Source organism: Pollicipes pollicipes, unplaced genomic scaffold (assembly GCF_011947565.3).
Source record: "Pollicipes pollicipes isolate AB1234 unplaced genomic scaffold, Ppol_2.1 Scaffold_6052;HRSCAF=7182_pilon_pilon_pilon, whole genome shotgun sequence".
In the NCBI taxonomy this organism is placed as follows: domain Eukaryota; kingdom Metazoa; phylum Arthropoda; class Thecostraca; order Pollicipedomorpha; family Pollicipedidae; genus Pollicipes; species Pollicipes pollicipes.
Window position 1 is genome coordinate 7919689 of NW_023596805.1, and position 19457 is coordinate 7939145.

At 49.9% G+C, this 19457-nt stretch overlaps 1 protein-coding gene across 1 annotated transcript in view; it reads right to left on the reverse strand.

The window, feature by feature from the left end:
• Nucleotides 1-19457, reverse strand: part of LOC119104769 (neuroglobin) — a gene marked incomplete in the record, with an annotated part of 118452 nt that overhangs the window by 40691 nt on the left and 58304 nt on the right.

The window sequence follows — 19457 nt, forward strand, 5'->3', positions numbered from 1 at the left end:
TCCACCACCCTAAAGTGAAACGTCTAGCGATAAACCAGTTTCATCTTTTCAGCAAGGAATGCACGTTTTTACACGAGGTTGGTGCGTTGCTTTTTCATTGACATTTCTTGATCTCACTAATTACATCACTCCTTGAATGTGTTATGTTCGGACGCCGAAACACCGAACACAAAAATATTAATGCAGCTGTAGAATAAATGGCAACAAATAACCAATACATTGGGCCGGCCTTAAAACCCAATACGTTCGGAGGCCAAGGACGCGTTTGTAATTTACGCCACTACCACATGCTTCAATCGAAGCCTTTGCAGTAGCAATCCAATGCCTCGGGGGCGTTTGGCTCGTGCATTGAGAGGATTGAGTTATAAATGTATATACTAGTCGACTTCTCTCTGTCAAAGCATCCCTGAACAGTTGAACTGAAAAGCGCACTGGCTGCACAATAGATGAGCAGATGCTCATCCCACTTTCTGATCGAATATTCAGAAAATACCGGATTACAAAACAAACAGATACGCCAAAGACCAAACGCCAACACCATTTAAGGCTGACCTAGAGGTCTGCTGAGACCAGCTCAGGCCATATATATGAGCCAGTCAAATGAAAATAAATTTGAAGTGCTAACCGGCCGGTGTTTATTGCGAAATAGCATTCATCTCCATACTTTAACGGTTAAGAAGAATGATTCTATACGGCAAAAGGTAGCATCGCCACATCAATAGCCATTTAAAGCCACAACTGCGTATTGACCTGCGCCCGGCCTGGGGTCTGAGGCAAACACGGCCGGCCGGGGGGAGGGGGAATTGACTCACCCCTGGGATCTTCAACTTTCAGGCGTCGTGCGAGACAATACAAAGGTACCAACGTGAAGGTCTCGTCAAATCATGAAAAATGAACACCGCAGTTTTGACCTTCTGTCAACTTTGGGGTCACTCAAGATAACAAAAGGTAAAAAAGGCATTCCGATAATGCAGCTTAAACACGTGTTAATACGGATAGACCGATATTGAAAGCATAAAAAACTGCTAAGGCTGCGGGGAGCTCATTCCGACAAGTTTCGTTCTTCCACAATGGGCAGGCTATGTCACGTCACCGTTCAAAATTGGTCTACCCGAAGCCTACAGGAACGATACTTTTTTGTTTCTTTTACGATGTGCCTCTAAGTTTATTTCATTTGGTGGAGCTATGGAACAATGACATCCCAGACAGAACAATACCATTTAAGGCCGACCTTTAGGTCAGCTGAGACCAGCTCAGGTCAAATAAATAAACCATCCAAATGAAAATAAATTTGAAGTGCTAACCGGCTTTAGTTGAACAGTGCAATGTTTTTTCTGTGGTCAGAAATACCGTATTGTACACCTACAGGTACTCGAGCTCATATAGCTGTTGTAGACATTTTGCACTGTCCGTTCGACGTTTGGCAATAAATTTGTAACGAACTGAGAACAAGCACGTTGGTGCATGATATCATGCGTCATCGGCTTCGAAAACATGATATAGAGGGAGTTACAAACGTCACACTCGTTCATTTAGCCTCTCCGCTATTGACAATAGAGGTCATTGATCTTGTATGACCTTATAAGACCTTGGATGTTCTTACATGAGCTATTGGGACCTTAATATCCATTAAAATTATATCACATTTTTTAAATGGAGTCTTCTATTTCTGCGCTCACAATCAGCTTACACAGCTGCCTATTTTGAGCTTAGCATGTGTTTTGCAAAAGGCACCCATAGAGGTAGGTCATGACGTTAGGCCAATGTCATGAGGTCTGCGGTCATATAGCTGCGCATGTTTGCATTTTTTCCAACAAATTTTCCAACACCAAAGCTACGCAAACCTTTGCCGTTATGACGCAGAAATAGCCAAAAGTAACCGTACCTCACGTCACTGAATTCACATGTTTGAAAAAACTGAAAAAATAACCTGTGAGTACAATCATGTTCTATTAGTTTAGCACGTCAGCTTGATGGATGAACAGGCGCTGCAAATTTGACGTTGCTGCTAGCGTGTTTGCTGCGTGCTCGAAAACCCGTTGGGGGCAGTTAACTTCCACCCGGCCGAGTACGTTTTGTTGTGGTCTAGTGGTTTCGCCGACGACTTTAAATCAATAGTTATGTTTTAGTGTTTGTCGCCGTAGCAATAAAGGAATTGATTCATGTCATCGCAAGCCTTTTTGTCGAGCGCCAGCGACAGAAGTGGCCATATCAACACTCAGTTGCCATTCCGCTAACCGGGCTCGAACTCCGACGCTGTTTTCTGCTCGCCCCGTTAACCGTGGACAAGTCGCGCAGTACTGCCAATGACCGCGAAGAGTGATAAGCGTGGAACGGACCCGAGCAATACGGCACGGCTGCAGTCCGGATTGAGAAGGAGCCAGGCGACCGCAGTCATGCAGACAAACACATATGCCCGGGATTGAGAAGCAGCCAGGCGACCGTAGTTTCGCAGTCAAGCACATATGGTAGGGATTGAGAAGGAGCCAGGCGACCGTAGTCATGCAGCAAAACACATATTGTCGGGATTGAGAAGGAGCCAGGCGACCGCAGTCATGTAGAGTTTGACGGACAGTGCGGCAGGAAGGCGCGGTTTCGTGCTTTTGTTAGGACCAGGAGGTGGTCGACTCGTTCGTTTGTCACCCACTCGACCTGAGGCCTGACGGCATGAGGGGTCCGAACTGGTCCCCGCGGTATGGCCAGGGACCAGTTCGGACCACCCTGGGTGCAGCATTATGCACGGCGGTAACTGGATCTATCGGTATGTGTACAACGCCTCGGGAGAGATCAGGACACAGCCCGTCCTTTTCCGACGTGGTGTACGCCACGCCTTGTAAGCCGTTGGTGACAGGGATGCTCGGTGCAGATAGGAATTCCGCCATCGACACTTGGGGAAGAGCATCAAGGGACTAAAGTCGTCGAGCAGACAGGTCAGGCCGAGTCTCCAGAGCTCGCCAGGCGGTAGAGACCGTGAGGGGTTAACACAGATCACGTCAGGCGCTCGTTGTCTGCTGAGGTACTCCACCGGTCCATCAGGTGCGCTGTCCACCTCCAGGCCTCCGAAGGAAAGAACGCACCGCGGGGGGGGAGGGGGGGGGGGGGCTCGCAAAGCTCACTCCGGTAGGCGGGAGGCGAGGGCGCGGAAGCGCCGCAGGCAGCGTCTCCGCACTGGACGAGACGCCGCCTAAAGCGTGAGCGGGGCAGTGGAAAGCTGCGGACGGTGGGCACGGACGAAAGAGTGGTGGGCCACCCCACCGTGGACGAGACGGGGGGGGGGGGGGGGGGGGGGAGCGTCGCCGTCACGCTGAAGGTCAGGCGCGGGAACGAGCGGTCGTCGGCCGAGCTTTGGGTCACCTGAGGCCATCCCAGAGGCCGCGTTGAGCCAAGCTGATAACGAATTGACTTCTAATTGACCTTCACGCTGACAACAAGTTAATTGAATTGATGTGTTTACAAAGCAGCATACACGTTGCTTCAAAGGGTGTTTGAAACGCGTTGAACGCAATTCAGTTTAACTCAACGATGACTTGCGCAGGCGTATCAATTATGATGCCAAAGCGCTGGATAAAGGGGGGAGGGCAAAGGGTGGGGCCCTACCCACGTGCGAGCCAAGAATGAACCGGGTAGCGCGCGCAGCTGCGGATGTGCCTGCTTTGAGTGAATGTGGTGGAGCTCCGAATGTAGGAGGTCTGTGTGGATTAGTTAAGGACCAGGAGGCTCCCAGGGTCGATATTCAGCGGGCCCTTGCCAGTGTAATTCACCAGTTACATGGGATCCCTACCGATTTGGGACGTACCGTGGAATTCAGGAGTTTAACCTTTCTCAATGCGTCTGATTCTGTTTTTGCCCCGTTCAACCATTACCACTAGCTAAACGGTGGAGGTAGGATACCACGGTTACGGGCGCACAACCATGTAAGGTGGGACCGCCGTTCACGATGCCTGACCGGACCTACCATCCCGCCGACACCGCGGTCACCTGCGTCATGCTGGCTCTGTGGCTGCCATGTGTGTTGATGTCAGGCGTGCCGGACTCATTACGTGCCGAGTCGTGCGCGTAACATCATCTGGCTCGTATGCCGACCAATGGGCTCCTCACGAAGAATTTGCTCTTGTGAGGGGGCGTGATGGCGGCAGCCGGTGACGCATATCAGAGACCTGCGGCAGCAGCACCCGCGCGCGCACCCCACCCATTGCAGAAATCCTCCCGCGCTTTGAGTGAGGATGAGGGATAGGGCCGACGGTGGGAGATCTTGCATCGTAAATCCTGACTAATGCATGTGAGATGCAGGAATGGTCCTCTAAGTATGTTTTCAAGTCTGCGAAACCATCAGGTATTCGGTGTACTGACTAGGAGACCACACTCTCAAAACGATGTCTGCCTGCGCCAAGAAAGAGTCGCAAAACGGAATGCAGGTATGACTTTGCTGGCCCTTTTCTGCAGCGTGAGTCTCGAGACAGCTTTAGTTGAAATGTGACCACAATGAAATCTTATAGTGTGCATTGGGTAATTCAAGCGGGATTTTAGTGATATTCAAATTCGTCGATAACCAGGGCGCTTATCCCCAAAAAAGTTTTCTGAAAACTTTCAAAAATAGAAACTCCTTTAAGGGAACTCATTTAACAGATGTTTGCAAAGCTCTGCCATTGCATTTGACGTACACCAAGCATACGCTGGATTTGCTTCTCTGTCGGAGTTTGTAACTAAGAATATCTAGATACTGATTTAAACGAGTTTTTCAACATATTGGGATCGTAGCATGTGACGTTCTATTACCTGTACCCACCTGTACGCACAAATGGTGCAAGATATACGTACGGAAATCTGCGGGTACGGGCCAATAAATAAATCGCCTTTTGACAAAATGGAGCTTTAAACCTGAAATGCTTATCTTCAGAACGACATTGCAGCATTTAAAAAGGCAGCTGCTGACAAGACCCGGGCTATCTCGATTCCGAGCCTCGGCTTGAGACATACACACTTGTCGACGTGTATTGTCGAAGCACATTACATTCACACAAGCAGTGACGTAAATGTACGATATTGATGGCACATTCAGCCCAGCAGCCTCTCTGGCAATGCAGCATTAAACGCAGCTATGCCCGTGCGAATGACTACATTTGTGACGTCTGTGCCACAGCACGACGCAAGACAAAAGCCTCGAAACTAGCGGCAGAAATATACCGGAGTACAGTCGAACTGCGCCGAGCGTGAGTGCGGGTAATTATCGACAGTTTGAATGGCACGGAGCTAAGTGACAAGAAGCGTCGCACTGTTCGCCCGTTCGTGATAGCACGCCCTTTCAGCCTCTTCTGGAAGCAGAATCGTAGTTGGTCACGCTAAGATTTTGGTAGAGGGGTAACTGGTTGCCACCTAAATCTGCGGTTCAGGCCTTGTCCCGTGCGTGAACACATCTAGTATTTTCAATTTTACACACCATCACACGCATGTGTCTTGGTACGGCGATGACACCAGACATTACACGCCATGAACAAACCACCCGTACGCACACAATCACATCATTTAGTTAAGCCGTACCCGAACAGGCTAAGGAGTGAACGCACAAATGCCCATTTAATGACGTCATTCCCCTGTGTGGGCTATCGAATGACCACGTTTGGTGACTTTCCGAGGATAATTTGTGCACGGAATACTAACTGCACCCTCGGAAAGGGTACCAGCTCGCGGACCACGAGCTGACATCTTTTTATTCGTTCATCTCTACGCGCGTCCTTACCACCTTCCAGGCGCCACACAAAGTCAACCAATCGCCCAGCTCTATGCCCTGAAGGCTGTGCGAAGCCACGAACAAAACCGCGTCCTTGCCCTAGCCACGGACGGTGAGACGAGCAGGGCTCTAGACCCCGCATACGCACAGTTGACACCGCTGTTGACCACCAAAACCTAAAGAGGTCGGCCATTCAGCCCACCACTAGCCTGTAGCCGCTTGAAAAGCCACGCAGATGCGCCAGCGTCATTCGTGAGGGCATTGTGGCATACATGACTGCGTGTCCAGTGGCGTTACACCAACCAGCGTTTACTTTGCCGCATAGCGCATAGCGTGGGACGGTGAGCGTCCTTCGTTGAGGACATGGTGGAAAGGCTCGAAAGAGAGCGGGAACACGCCGAGTCGGGTTTTACCATTATATCAGGCGGTGTACGTGCGAACACAGGAAAACACGAACGGAGGGCATGGTCCTCAAATGCGCACCGTGCGAACGGATGCGCAATTTGCGGCACAAGTCCCAGCTACGAAAACACTGATCCACAGGAAGCCACCACGTTTTGATGGTAATTCACGACGATCCTTCCGACCTCGCCTATCCAGTCGCCTCCCTGCCGTGGCGGTTGGAGCGGGCCCAACACGACCCGAATCACCACAACTCAGTCACCGCGCTCGAAGCCGTCCCCCCCCCCCCCTCGAGCCGCGGGTCAAAGGTCAACGCCCGCCTGCGGGCGCAAGAGTCTGCGCCCGCGCCTGTTCGCAAGCAGGGATTAAGGATTAAGGCGGCCGCCGGCCAGGGGTCAGTACTCGATGGTGTGGGTCGTGACCTCTTGCGCGTGCGGAGTGGACTTGCGACGGAGAGACGGCAGCTTCATGCTGCGCCGCGGTGATGATTCTTGCATAGCTGTCTGGCTGTCGCGCAAGCCCAGCTTCATGCTGTAGCTGATCACCTGGAAACCGCGCAGCAGCGTCAACGTCTGCATCAAGCTTGGCAAGGACGAAAGCGGCAGAAGTGGTTCCGCTGATTACCTTGTTGAACACAGTTTCCCTGACACACAAAACACAGTTTCCCTGTGCGACCCCGAACCAAACGTTCGCGACCAGCCTGAGCCTCCGCATACACGAGCACAAACAGTGCGACGCAGCGGAGTCCTCTGAGCCGACGAGCAAACGTGCCGTTACCAATTCACGCAAATCCAGAGAACTCAAACTTGTCCCCGAAATGAAGGCAAGAGGAACATATGGGAAGGTACGTTCCTCCTTTGAGGTGAGCCCGCGTATTCTTTGAGAGCTGAATTCTCTTGTCGAATCGCCGGAACCAGCTGGATATGTCACGTAGTGTATGGGAACCTACGCAGGAATGACGCGTAACATTTAAGAAGTTAGCAACACGCTTCGCGCAAAACTGCATCAACTCGCAAAGCTTTAGGCACGTGTTGCGTTGTGAATGCGTGTTGAATAGCTGGTAATTTTTGCTTTCACGACTGTCAAAGTACGTGACAGCTCCCTGTGGGCAGCAACTCACAATTCTCTAACCAGGCTGCGTTCCAGGAAAGAGTGCGCTCGAGCACACGAGCGGACCAAGGGGCTGTAGTACGAGGCGTCGAGGTCTGACGTCCGCGAATCGCAGGACGGTGAGAATCTTTTTATTCCGTCTATTACTTGGTTTTCGGCAACTTGAAGTTGTCTGTAGAATTTAGCTTCTTCCAAGATTAGAAGCTGGGTACGCTTGTGGGTGGCCCACACACCCTTGCCGGAGTGGGTGGTGGCAATGAAGGCGACGATCCGGCCCGAGAGGTGCCGGCCCACGCCTGAGCTCGGCAACACGATTGTCCTTCAGTGTCCAGAGTTCTAAAACGAGAGGAATGTAGCACAGATGCTCATTGAAACAGTTATTTGTTGTTTGAAACAGCCGGTTGAAGTGTTGTATGGGCAGCAGCTCGCATGTATATATATATATATATATATATATATGTGTGTGTGTGTGTGTGTGTGTGTGTGTGTGTGTGTGTGTGTGTGTGTGTGTGTGTGTGTGTGTGTGTGTGTGTGTGTGTGTGTGTGTGTGTGTGTGTGTGTGTGTTCGTGCGATGTTTTTTCGAGCTAGTGAATGTATTTCATTTCAAGCGATAAGAAGTTGCGATTTGATCAACGCGTTTGACATGGGCTCACCATGACAACAGCCCGGCACCCGCATCGACTTCCCCGTGTTCATTATCTGCGTTGTCTGGATTCTCTGCGTGCATGACCTCACTGGGACATGGACCTACACGCCGTCGTCTCAGCAACAAAATCCACGATATTCGGTTAAGCTTAACACAACAAGTGCCCCGTAACATGGTCATTCTTAAAGCAGTGTCATACTTATGGACGATTCTTCTGGCGTCTCCTTCACGGGGCTTACCGATAACTAAGCGATAAATAGGCGTCTTATGCCCCAGAGGTCAAGGCCTTGTTACGGCATTTTGAGCGAGGGAAGGCACTAAAGACATGACTAATCTTTAACATGAACTTATGATCTTTCACTGAATTTCCATTTGTCCCGGATTTATGCCGCGTTGTTCGTGAATTCACATGAAAACAACACAAAAGTGTACAATATTAGCTGCAATCTTGTGTGATGGGGTGCACGGTGAATGTGTGTGATGTGTGAACGGAACTGGACCAGCTATGAAGGGGATGGGATTTGGCCGAGTGTGGGAGCATGTCCCCGCACTTCTCGTGTTAAGAAAACCCAGCTGGTGAAGTGGCAAGAAGAAGGGAGACAGGCAGGATAAAAATAGACTTTGCTCCCTCCTTAACTTGAAACGCGTTTCCGAAGGTGTCTCGGTTTGACTCGCCGAAAGCGACATGAAGCCTGCAACGTTGTTGGTTGAAATGATAATATGATATGCTCAGTTTTCTCTCCGGTTGTGCTAGCTTCGGATGGCAGCCATTTTTTTGTGCATTTCAATGGAGTCTTAGCTGCTTTGCCCTGGTTAGGCCGGCACCCAAACTCATTTTGCAAAACCGCGTTTCTGAGTGACAAGTATTATAAACCACTCAAAATATCCGGGGACCGCGGCCGCAGAGTGAAGGAGCACTGCGTCGTGATCCGTAACAAACATTTTCAGTGAAGCACGCCGCGTACTCTGCAGCGCATGAGCTAGACCAGCGTGTTCGACATTAGCAACTAATCAACCCGAACAATGGAGAAGGCATCGACTCGCCTCGCTTGTGCTCCGACAAATATATCATGGTTTCTTTTGTTTCATTTTTATGAAGGCGCTTTTATGTATTTTGACGTATCATCTTTTATTGTACTATTTTGGCGTTTTGGTTTCTTGAATGCGCAGCGCCTCGGAGCTACCATGGGTGGGAATTTATCTGCCCACAATCCACTGCATCTCGACCATCCTGTTGCACTCACGCAGAATAACCGCAATTTGCATCATTAATGACCTGCGGACCTCTCGGGCCATCATTAATGACTCGCCATCAATGCAAACCACATCATACAGTGCGCCTAATCCATCGGCCCATTGGGACACGCTTCTGGCTAAGTGCGGCGGTGTATCGTCTCACTAGTCGCCGAATGTGCGCTGTTTGGGACCCAGTGACGTCAGTGGCTAGTGCCAGACGACGGTGAGTCGACGGCGAGGGCAAAAGGTCGATTGTCGAGCTAAGTATGCCTGAACAAATTCCTCTGAATTTTCTTGGGAGAGCGGATTTTCAGCTCACTGAATAACGATGGCTTGGCGGTCAGCGACCTGACATTTTTTTATCTGATGTGATCGTAAGGGCCACACTGATACTTGCTGGCGGCTTGCCAGTGTCGGCCAGCGCCGTTGGAGTGGGTTAATTCACAAACTTAATTCCGAGCAATGATGTACCAGAATAAAGTTTTCCACCAGCCTGTAAACATTATCCTCTTTGCATTGAGCAATAGCTCGTTAGATTTGCCGTTACACTTAATGTCGAGTTTTGTCCTTTTAAATTGACTTTCGCCAAATCAGAATAAGAAAATGTATTAAAAGGAAACGGTTTCTTTATAAAATGTCTTTTTTAAATGTTAAACAAATCATCGCAAGAAAACTATCTTCCCACAAATGTGCGCCGACGATCAATACCGATCATCACCACGTTCGATCAGCACCGATCATCACCACTTTCGGTCAGTACCGATCATCCCCACGCTCGATTGGCACCGGTCATCACCACGTTCGATCAGCACCCATCGCCGCCACGTTCTGTTAGCACGCATCATCTCCGTGTTCCATTGGGATTGATCATGACCGCGTTCGATCAGTACCGATCATGACCACGTTCGATTAATACCGGTCATCACCACGCTCGATTAGCACCGATCATCACCACGTTCCATCAGCACCCATCATCATCACGTTTGATGCGCACCGATCATCACCACGTCAGATCAGCACCGATCATCATCACGTTCCATCAGCACACATCGTAACCACATCATCGACCTCATCATCATCCGTCCCCATCATCCATCAACCACATCATCGCTCCATCATCGACCGCCTCCTGGGCGTCCATCTCAAAAATGACGGAATTATCCCGATCGATCTGCCTTTCTCCAACCCACACCCCCACCTATCACATCAACAGTCAGGACACAGGCGGAGGTGAGTTCATCCCATCCCTTACAGACAGGCATGTGCCTGGTTTCTAGGGCTGTTTTCTGGTTCCCACTGGCTCTTCCGGCAGAAGAAGGCTGTGGATCTCTTGCAGTTGCGCGCGCGACGATTCGAATAAAGCAGACATGGCGATCATACGGAAACAGTCGCCCAGGCTTACTTGGCGCTGTGGTACGGTTACACAGTTTCAGAACGAGGCGTGTAGCGTATGTGACCTGAGCTGACCTAAGCCGCTGACGTGCCACGCGGGTTGACCTGCGCGTTCCCTTTCGCATCGACGACCTCCAACCTACAGCGGCGTACGAGGCGAAACACACATGACCGATGGGGTTTTGGATGGTTTTGATTGGATGGGACACAGCGATTGACCTTCGGCTGCCGGACTTCTGACCTCCGTGACCCGGAACTGAGGTGCCCGTCCCTTTGCTGAACTCCACCACGACTCCTGCGATTAGGCAGTCGTGCGTGCTTTTCGAGACGTTCTGGTGGTAACCAGTTTAGATCTAGCCTCCCGCACCGTGAACAGCTAAAATTTGACGTGTCATAACATTCTAGGGGTCTGGTGAGAGGGGACAATTGGTAAATTATGACCAAGGAAAAACAGCTTAGCTAAATTTATCATTCGCTGATAAGAGGCATCTAGGTTAAAGCGGGATACATGAGGAGGCCTGTAGGTATTTCAGACACCGATTTGGAACCTGACATTGTCTGACCTTGCTTGGCCAGAAGGTCACAGTCTAGGGGCCCCAAATTTCGATAAGAATTAATTATCAGATGGCTCAACATTCACAAATTACACGAATTTAGTATTTCTACCTTTCATAATTTTAAAGATCCTTCTGTGGAGTCAGATTCTGCTCCCCCCCCCCCCCCCAATCCGGCCGCGTCGCATTTGTCGGCGACCAGGGCGCGTGTTACAGGATGTGAGGTACGATGGAGGCTAGAACGCTGGCGCAGCCAATACTAACGAACGGATTGCGCCAGCAGTTGACACGCGAACACCAAAAAGACAAGGCAAGACATGAAACATTCTCTCAACACTACATGAATATAAATCATGGGGTTCGGCGTTCAGACGATTCGCCTCCTGCTCGTTATACATTCCAACCGCTTCCAGCCACAGCTTATGCCAAGGCTGGCAACGTGCCAGCAGCCGCGATGCCGGCGGTTTGACGCGCGACATTCAGCTGACGAATTCTCACACTTCATCACGTGGTTAATAAACACGTTGGTTCAATCAACCTTGGCGCTAGCTGAGGGCGCGGGCGGCGGAGCGATGTGGAGGCAGTGTGACGCCTATGGTCTTTACTAGCGGAGCCGTGAAGCCACTTGAGTGTGTCTGCATGTAACGTGCATTACCTTATAGCACATTAATTTCCGACACGCCCCCATTTTTCGCATAACCCATCAGCGGCCGGTTCGTGAACTGGAGGTTGGCTCGCCCGGCACGCTCGCAAAACGTGGCTCTATGCGGGAAGGGCTGGCCATTCTTTGCACCGTCGTTGTTCCTTACTCTTTTGGGATTTTATCTGCAAATCAAGTCTGCCACGCAAGCTAGACTTTGAGGCCACCAGAGACACTCGCTAACGACGCATTCGTGGCACACTGTCAGAGGCACATAGCTGGGTTTTGAGCTGTCACTTTTGCTTTGAATTTTGAACTGAACGCCTCTCTCCTACCTGTAAGCTTCCATATTATCCGAGAGATGGTAACACGCCCCTGTTGTGTGTTGACCTCCAATTTGGAGCTCCGGTAATGGGCCGGTTTTAGCACAGCACTGAACAGCATGATTTGGCTTTTTTCGTCTCTTTTTGACAACTTGTTTTGACATCGTATGTGAGTAGCTATTGTGGCGGAGTAAAAGTGCAATTGTTTTGCCGGTTCCTGACCGCAATCTGCAACGCAAAACAAACTTGCAAACATTCAGGAGTCTTCCTCGTGTGCAGAAATATTCCGACTGCGAACATGCAAAGTTTGAATTCAAGGTCAAATTAGGTGAACAGCCTGACTGTTCATTTCATGGTTTGATGGGTAAATGTAGCCTTGAGTTAAGGATCATGTGCACACGATTGCAGAATGTATCATCAGGATGGTTCGTAGGCATGGTTGGGCAGTATATCGGCGCTCCGTTTCCTTTGCTTTTTCACTCCATCTCCATGAAGCCGTGCGATATTAGCGTGCACGCTAGAAGTCATTAGTTTTACTTGCGCGCCAAGCCAGAGTCAAAGACGGAAGGTCAGTCAGTTATAGAGCCCGAGTCAATGTCATTTAGGGAGTCAGATTCGGTAAGAGAGTCATAGTCGACCAGATTGTCAAAGTCAGAGTCGGCGAGAGAATCAGAGTCAGAGCCAGTTCGGGAGTCAGTACCAGAGCCAGTTTGAGAGTCAGGGTCAGAGTAAGGGAGTCAGAGTCAGGCGGAGCGCGAATTGCTCCGCGTATTCGTCATACCACCCGTACCGGAGCCAGGACGGTGACTCTCATGGAGTCTCACCGTGCTATGCTGCTAAGCCAAGTCAGTGTCATGTCGCCAGTAATACCAGCTTTGCACAAATCCAGTGGCGGGCTATTGCGATCTTGTTGCGGTGTGTTACGATCTTGGGCATGACAATCAGCAAGTCAGGCAATATGCTTTCTGTGTTCCAGTCGAAGGACGGTGAGACCTGTGATGCCAGATGCTTGAGCTTCGGACGCATAGAGCAGCCAGAATTTGCGGCGGAAGAGGGCTATCTTAACGAGCAATTTCCCGCCCCATTGATATGTTTACGGGCGAGTCCCCGCCCATTGATATCTTTACGGACGAGCTCCCGCAGCGCAGACATATTTACGAGCAAGTCCCCGCCCTTCTGACATCTTTAAAGGCGAGTCCCCACCTCATTGACATCTCAACGGGCGAGTCCCCGCCTCATTGACATCTTTACGGGCGAGTCGCCGCTACATTGATATCTTTACGGGCGAGTTCCCGCCCTTCAGACATATTTACGGACGAGTTCCCGCCTCATTAACATCTTAACGGGCGAATCCCCGCCCTTCTGACTACGTACTGCAGGCACACTAACAGACCCAACAAACACTCACAGGTACAATACTAGCGTATCAATGAGCTATCGACATTGGTGTGCCCTAGTGCCCTAAACAGCTTTTTTGTTGCGTACCGCACCTTGTTCACTCGGCTATGCCCTGGCCTTGGGACTAAGTTACGGCTGTTGGGCTCCGCATTTTGCTGCCCATGCTAGTGTCGTGAGGTTCAAAGCCAGAGCAGGTTTCCTGATCGCCAAATTCTGGAACTATTTTCGTTGGTGTGAGGGAGAAAAGCTGCGCTCGAACCTGACGGGACGGGGGAGCGGGGAGGAGCCTCCCTTTCCCTTGGTTTCACTACTGTGCGCCAGCCTTGGTGTGTATGTAATATTGAGTACATACGTTGCATTTAACATTGCAATTTATTTGCACCTTTCAGCACAGAAAGGGAATTCCAAATCTACCACCGAAAAACTCACAACTCACGCGATACATATGGAGCCTTCTATGTGTTCATGGTACAAGTGGTCCCCTTACTTGTTCGTGCTTATTCACACCGTGTCTTTGGTGTTTTTAAGAATAATCCACCGAAGGCCAATCTATGAACCCCGGCGCGCGTACTGTGTGTTTCGTTCTTTTTCAGAGTGGTCCAGCGTTGCTCAGTATATACCAGTGTGTAGATCACTTTTTTGTTCACTTGATCACTTGTTGGATTGCAGTTTATTGATGTAACCCTCCTTTCCAATTTGAGTACAAAATGCGAAGTCGAGGGAAGCACGTGTTTTGTGTATTTGGGAGAAGCTTCAGCTATTTGTCTCTCTCAGCCTATGCCAACTTACCTCAGCCTCAACCAACTATATAACGTTCGTTAGAAAAACTATGGAATATTAGTTTTCAATAAATTTGAAATGAGCGTCAGAAACTATCCTTTACAGCAAACTCCACAGAAATAAAACAGGCTGGTTTTGACCCTAGTCCAATCTTCATTCCTGGCCCTAGGCCAATGGAATATATTCATTCAATTGCTATGCTGCCCAAAAAACCACCTCAGAGATTCATGGCTCTGGCTAACACTCCACTGTTGCATGAGATTGAACGATTCCCTAGAAATTGTCTTCGCTGAATCCATGACCTGTCCTTGGCCTGCCGCGGGTCAGCGACCTTGCAAAGTGCGTCTAATTTGTTAAGCCTCTCATGGTTTAATACGACCAATGGGCCGGTCGATTTCCTGCTCATAATGCATGGATCGCCATCTCCGCCGCCACCCCCCACACCCCCTCCCCATCGCCAGCGTGTCGGGGTGTGACTCACCTGGAAAAGTTTAAGCCACGCCTGCTCCGCACCGTCGCCCCACTGGTTGGCCTCCACGAGGCTGGGACGAATCACCATGATGAACTGCTGTCCCATCATCTGTAACGGACGGCAGCGTCAGTATCGGGGCTACATGCGACCCGCAGCGGGCTCGCCGAGCACTACCAGACGGTGGCGGGTGGTGGGAGACGACGGCACCTGCTGTGACATTCGAAAGGAAGGACTGTGGCGAAGGCTTCCAATTGACGCTGCCGGTCTCAATATCCATTGTTTGTCATTTTTACATCGGACTTATAGACGTTTGCGACGCATCGTCTGAAAAGGATTCATTTGTGTGCATAACACTTGCTACGCCCTCGTGCAGCGAGTTGATGGCCTAGTGTCCTTACCTACGTAGCACAACTATAAAAACTTCTCCGCGCTGGGTTTTTTGTTCTGTGTCCCTATCACGTTGAATGACAACTTTTAATTACTGCCCACAGACCGACGTTAAGTCAACAGCTGAGCGTTAAATGTAAATAAAGGCTACACAGCACTGACACGATATTTCGTCATTTGCCACCGGCACTGCGGAATGTTTAGGGGCGCTATCGTGGTGAACCATACGGGACGAATGTGTTCCAGTGGCGAAACGTGGCAGTAAGTTTCACCTTAAGTCCCCTTAACTTCCAGTGAGCATGGCCGCTGCTTCATCGGTGACCAGCATTTCTGCAAACGACTCCCGCACATCGACCAGCGTGACCAAATCGCGCACCTGGCACATCGACCAACAGAGGCGTCATGCACCACGTGGCTCATTCATCGCGGCCGTTTTGGCCTGCTGTGCTGCCGCTGCTGTTTTGGCTTGCTGTGCTGCCTCTGTGCCGCCGCCACTGCGTGAGGCATCCGCATCACAGCGGAGAACACTGGAAGGCATTGTGGTAGGGGCCTTATGAGTGTCAACAGAGCGGAATGGAACCGGACGTGCCGTCCTCATCCGGTGAATGAAGCCCCCTCCCCCCCCCCCCCCCCCCGTTGCGGATGTACGGCCAGTGCATACTTTGACCTGCATTCATACTATGAAGCATGGGCGGCGCCACGGATTGCGAGATGGGGGACAGGATTTTCCAGGGGGTCTCCCAGACAAAATCGGCTTCCTCCCGGGCAGCGTCGTATTCAAAACGGTGAGACACCGAGGGCACTCTTATCGAAGTGTCACGTGTAAGATATCCAATTAAATACGACAACATTCAGCATTCTGGCAACATTCACCGCAGGGATTCCACCCACAGAGCAGGTAAGGCTTAAGTCCTTTTTATCTTTCTTATCTTTATTAATCTTCCCGGCTGTTAATATGCAGCGTTCGCCGGATGTCCAGTGCCGACTCCGTCGAACAAACAAAAGTCTGCTATCTCCAATCATGCAGCCGTCCCATTAGTAATCTTCTTTGCCGACGCACGAGTCGCTGGTGGATTTCATATTTTGTCGATTGCTGGCGCGTATGAAAATGAAGCCGTCTATCCCAGACACATCTCGTTTAAATACTGCCGGGAGACCCCCCCCCCCCCCCCCCCCCACATCCCCTATCTCCTTATGTCAGCGGTCGTGTTGCCAGCTGAGTTGCCAACTGTGGCCTGCTGTGTTGTCAGCTGCCGCTTGCTGTGCTGTCAGTTGTGGCCTATCGTGTTGTCAACTGTGTCCTTCCGTGTTGCCAGCTATGGCCGACCGTGTTGTCATCTATGGCCTACCGTGTTGCCAACTGTGGCCGGCTGTGTCGCCAGCTGTGGCCGGCTGTGTTGCCAGTTGACGCTGGTTTTGTTGCCAGCTGTGGCCGGCTGTGTTGTCAGCTGTGTCCAGTTGTGTTGTCAGCTGACGCTGGCTGTGTTGCCAGCTGTGACCTGCTGTGTTGTGAGCTGTGGCCGACTGTGCTGCCAGCTGTGGCTTGGTGTGTTGTAAGCTGAGGTTTGTGTTGCCAGCTGTGGCCGGCTGTGTTGCTATCTGTGGCCGACTGTGATGTCAGCTGTTGCCGGCTGCGTTGCGTGGCCAGCTGTGTTGTCAGCTGTGGCTAGCTGTGTTGTCATCTGTGGCCTGCTGTGTTGGCATCCGTGGCTTGCTGTGTTGTCATCTGTGGCCTGCCGTGTTGTCATCTGTGGCCGGCTGTGTTGCCAGCTGTGGTCTGCCGTGTTGTCAGCTGTAGCTTGCTGTGTTGTCAGCTGTGGCCGGCTATGTTGTCATCTGTGGCCGGCTGTGTTGCCAGCTGTGGTCTGCTGTGTTGTCAGCGGTAATGCGGTCATCCCGTGTTCGTATGAATAACCGCGAGATGCATTGTCACCGCAAACCAATCCTTTAAGCACTAAATCCCAGGATCACCTGATCCGCTACGGGTAGCATATTGCACCATTTAGGGTGTCCCATTACCTTGTTTCCATCTGGGCGCGACGAGGCTCGTTGATCCAGCCTCTCTCGTGGGTTTGATTCCTGTGCCTTTATGCCGTTTGAAACCGAGCCCTGGATTTTGGTTACATTTCTCCGATCGCTTCCTGACAGATGCCCCAGCAGTTCAATACCCTGAAACCTTTAATATGCCTTTGCACGCCTGTAGTTAAAAAGCAGATGAGCGGTGATTTTAAGGCAGAAAATCCCATTACCGCGCACGAAGCACGGAGGTATTCAGATGATGTTATATGACGAAGTATAATGATAAGCAAAGAGTGTGCTCAGCTTATGGAATGAGGCCGTAGCTACGACGGCGAGTGCAGGAAATTTCCTATTGTCTTGTACGATGCAGTGGTACTGCCTGCCTGCTGCGTGGTTGGCACACTTTGAACGGTTATCACTTTGAAGTTAAGCATTTGTAAACACCTTTTCAGCCTAAAAAGTAAGATTGTAACGTGTAACCACCGCCGGCGGGTGTCACGTATGGGTGTACGGCGTGTCACGACACGAGAGCACGAGATCAGATGCGATCTGTGTACTGAGAGACATAATCTACATGTGATGACGTAACGTGTCATGACACTTGACATGTCATGACACGGCACGTCTGAGTCAGGCATGACCGACATCTCCGGGTCGTGATAAACCAAGCTTTCGGAATTCCTCCTGGTGTTCGTATCCCTAAACAAACACTCCGCGGGCCCAATCTCACCGGTGTTTTCCAATTTCGCGTGCTTGCAAAGATGCCGCTGAAGTAAGAATCGCCGAAGCCGACGGCCGCTTGTCACCATAAAACAGGCCAACACCTGTGTTTCGGGGTGGGCCACTTTATTCCACTTCTATCTTGTACAATTTATGATATGCGTTATTATTCTTTGCCCGAGGTAGGCATGATATGTTTTACACATTTTACGCATCTTATGAGCATTCATCACCTTTACTGTCTTTGCTATTCGTGATTACCCGTGTGGGTGGGCAGCGCTCGGATCTAACAGCTCTTCAATCTCATGCTGTCTGCAATGCGCAAAACACGTGCAATACAATTTTTACTGTCATTTTAACAAACCAGCACGAACGAAGGCGCTAAGGTAAAAGGTCTGCCCTGTTCCTAACTATATCTAACAATACCCACGACAATTTGAGGCGCCATGTCCACGATTCTCGGTGACGATTTTGTTTAGCATAAACCCCATCCATGCGGCACAATTCAGTGCCAAATAAAGCAAACTTCATGGGAACGCGAGTGTTTTCTTCAGCAACTAAGTCAAAGTATGCGCATCACACTTGAGCATATGAGAAATATGATGATCTGTGACGATACCGTACCAGCCTGATCCACAGCTGGGTCCCTCTGGTGGAATCCGTTAGTTTTTATGCGTAAAATAATTACAGAAATAAAATGACAATAATAATATGACATAAATAATATATATTAATGATATATAATTTATGACATAGAAATTAATACTAATAAGATGCAAAATACATCCCAATGCCTTTTTTAAAATGTTCGTTTAAAAACGATCTATCGATCGAATTTCGACATACGGTAACCAAAAATGGATCAATAACAGCGAGCAGTTGATTACAACTCCCTGAAAGAACCAGAGGCTTGCTGGGCCACACCGGAACACAGTTAAAGGGAGTGTTCTTCACTTCTGTTAAGTTTTTAGCTGAGATAGTCATCCCGAGGACCTTTCGGTGCATCGCACAACCCTGCCGTTCTTAAGACTTAGATCTTACCAGTTTATGAGCTACACGCCTGCGAATGTGGGACTTTTTTCAGGGTGAGTAATTCAAGATCACCTTGGCATTCATGACATTGAAATAACGTTATTCAACCCCAGCCACAGGAGTGAGAAGAGCTTCTGATTTACCGAGTATGATCGGTGACAAAAACTGATGCCTTTGTGAACCAATTGGTGACAAATTTCCGAAAATGAAAACAACTTTTAACAAACAAGACCATATTACAGCAGATTACCCCTGCTCGGTGCTACTCAAAGCTTAGTATTGGTCTGTACTCGCCAACGCTTGCAGCATAATCACATGTCGAAACGTTGCCGTTTCGCTGTATAAGCAAGTTGAGCCGTAAGATGCTGCCAAACATAGCAGCTTTAATCAGGATAGCTTTAAACAGGTGCCAGAAACATACTAAAAATTATACTATATCAGTGCTGACGTCACAGATCAGTGGTGACACAGTACAGGCCAGTGACTTTTACGGTTTTTTTTTTAGCCAAGATTCACTTCATATACTAAACATTATAAAACACCAAATAGCTGGGCTTATTGCTAGTAAGAATCGTGGCTGGCCACAGCATCTTGCGACGAACGTTATCAGTTCGCAA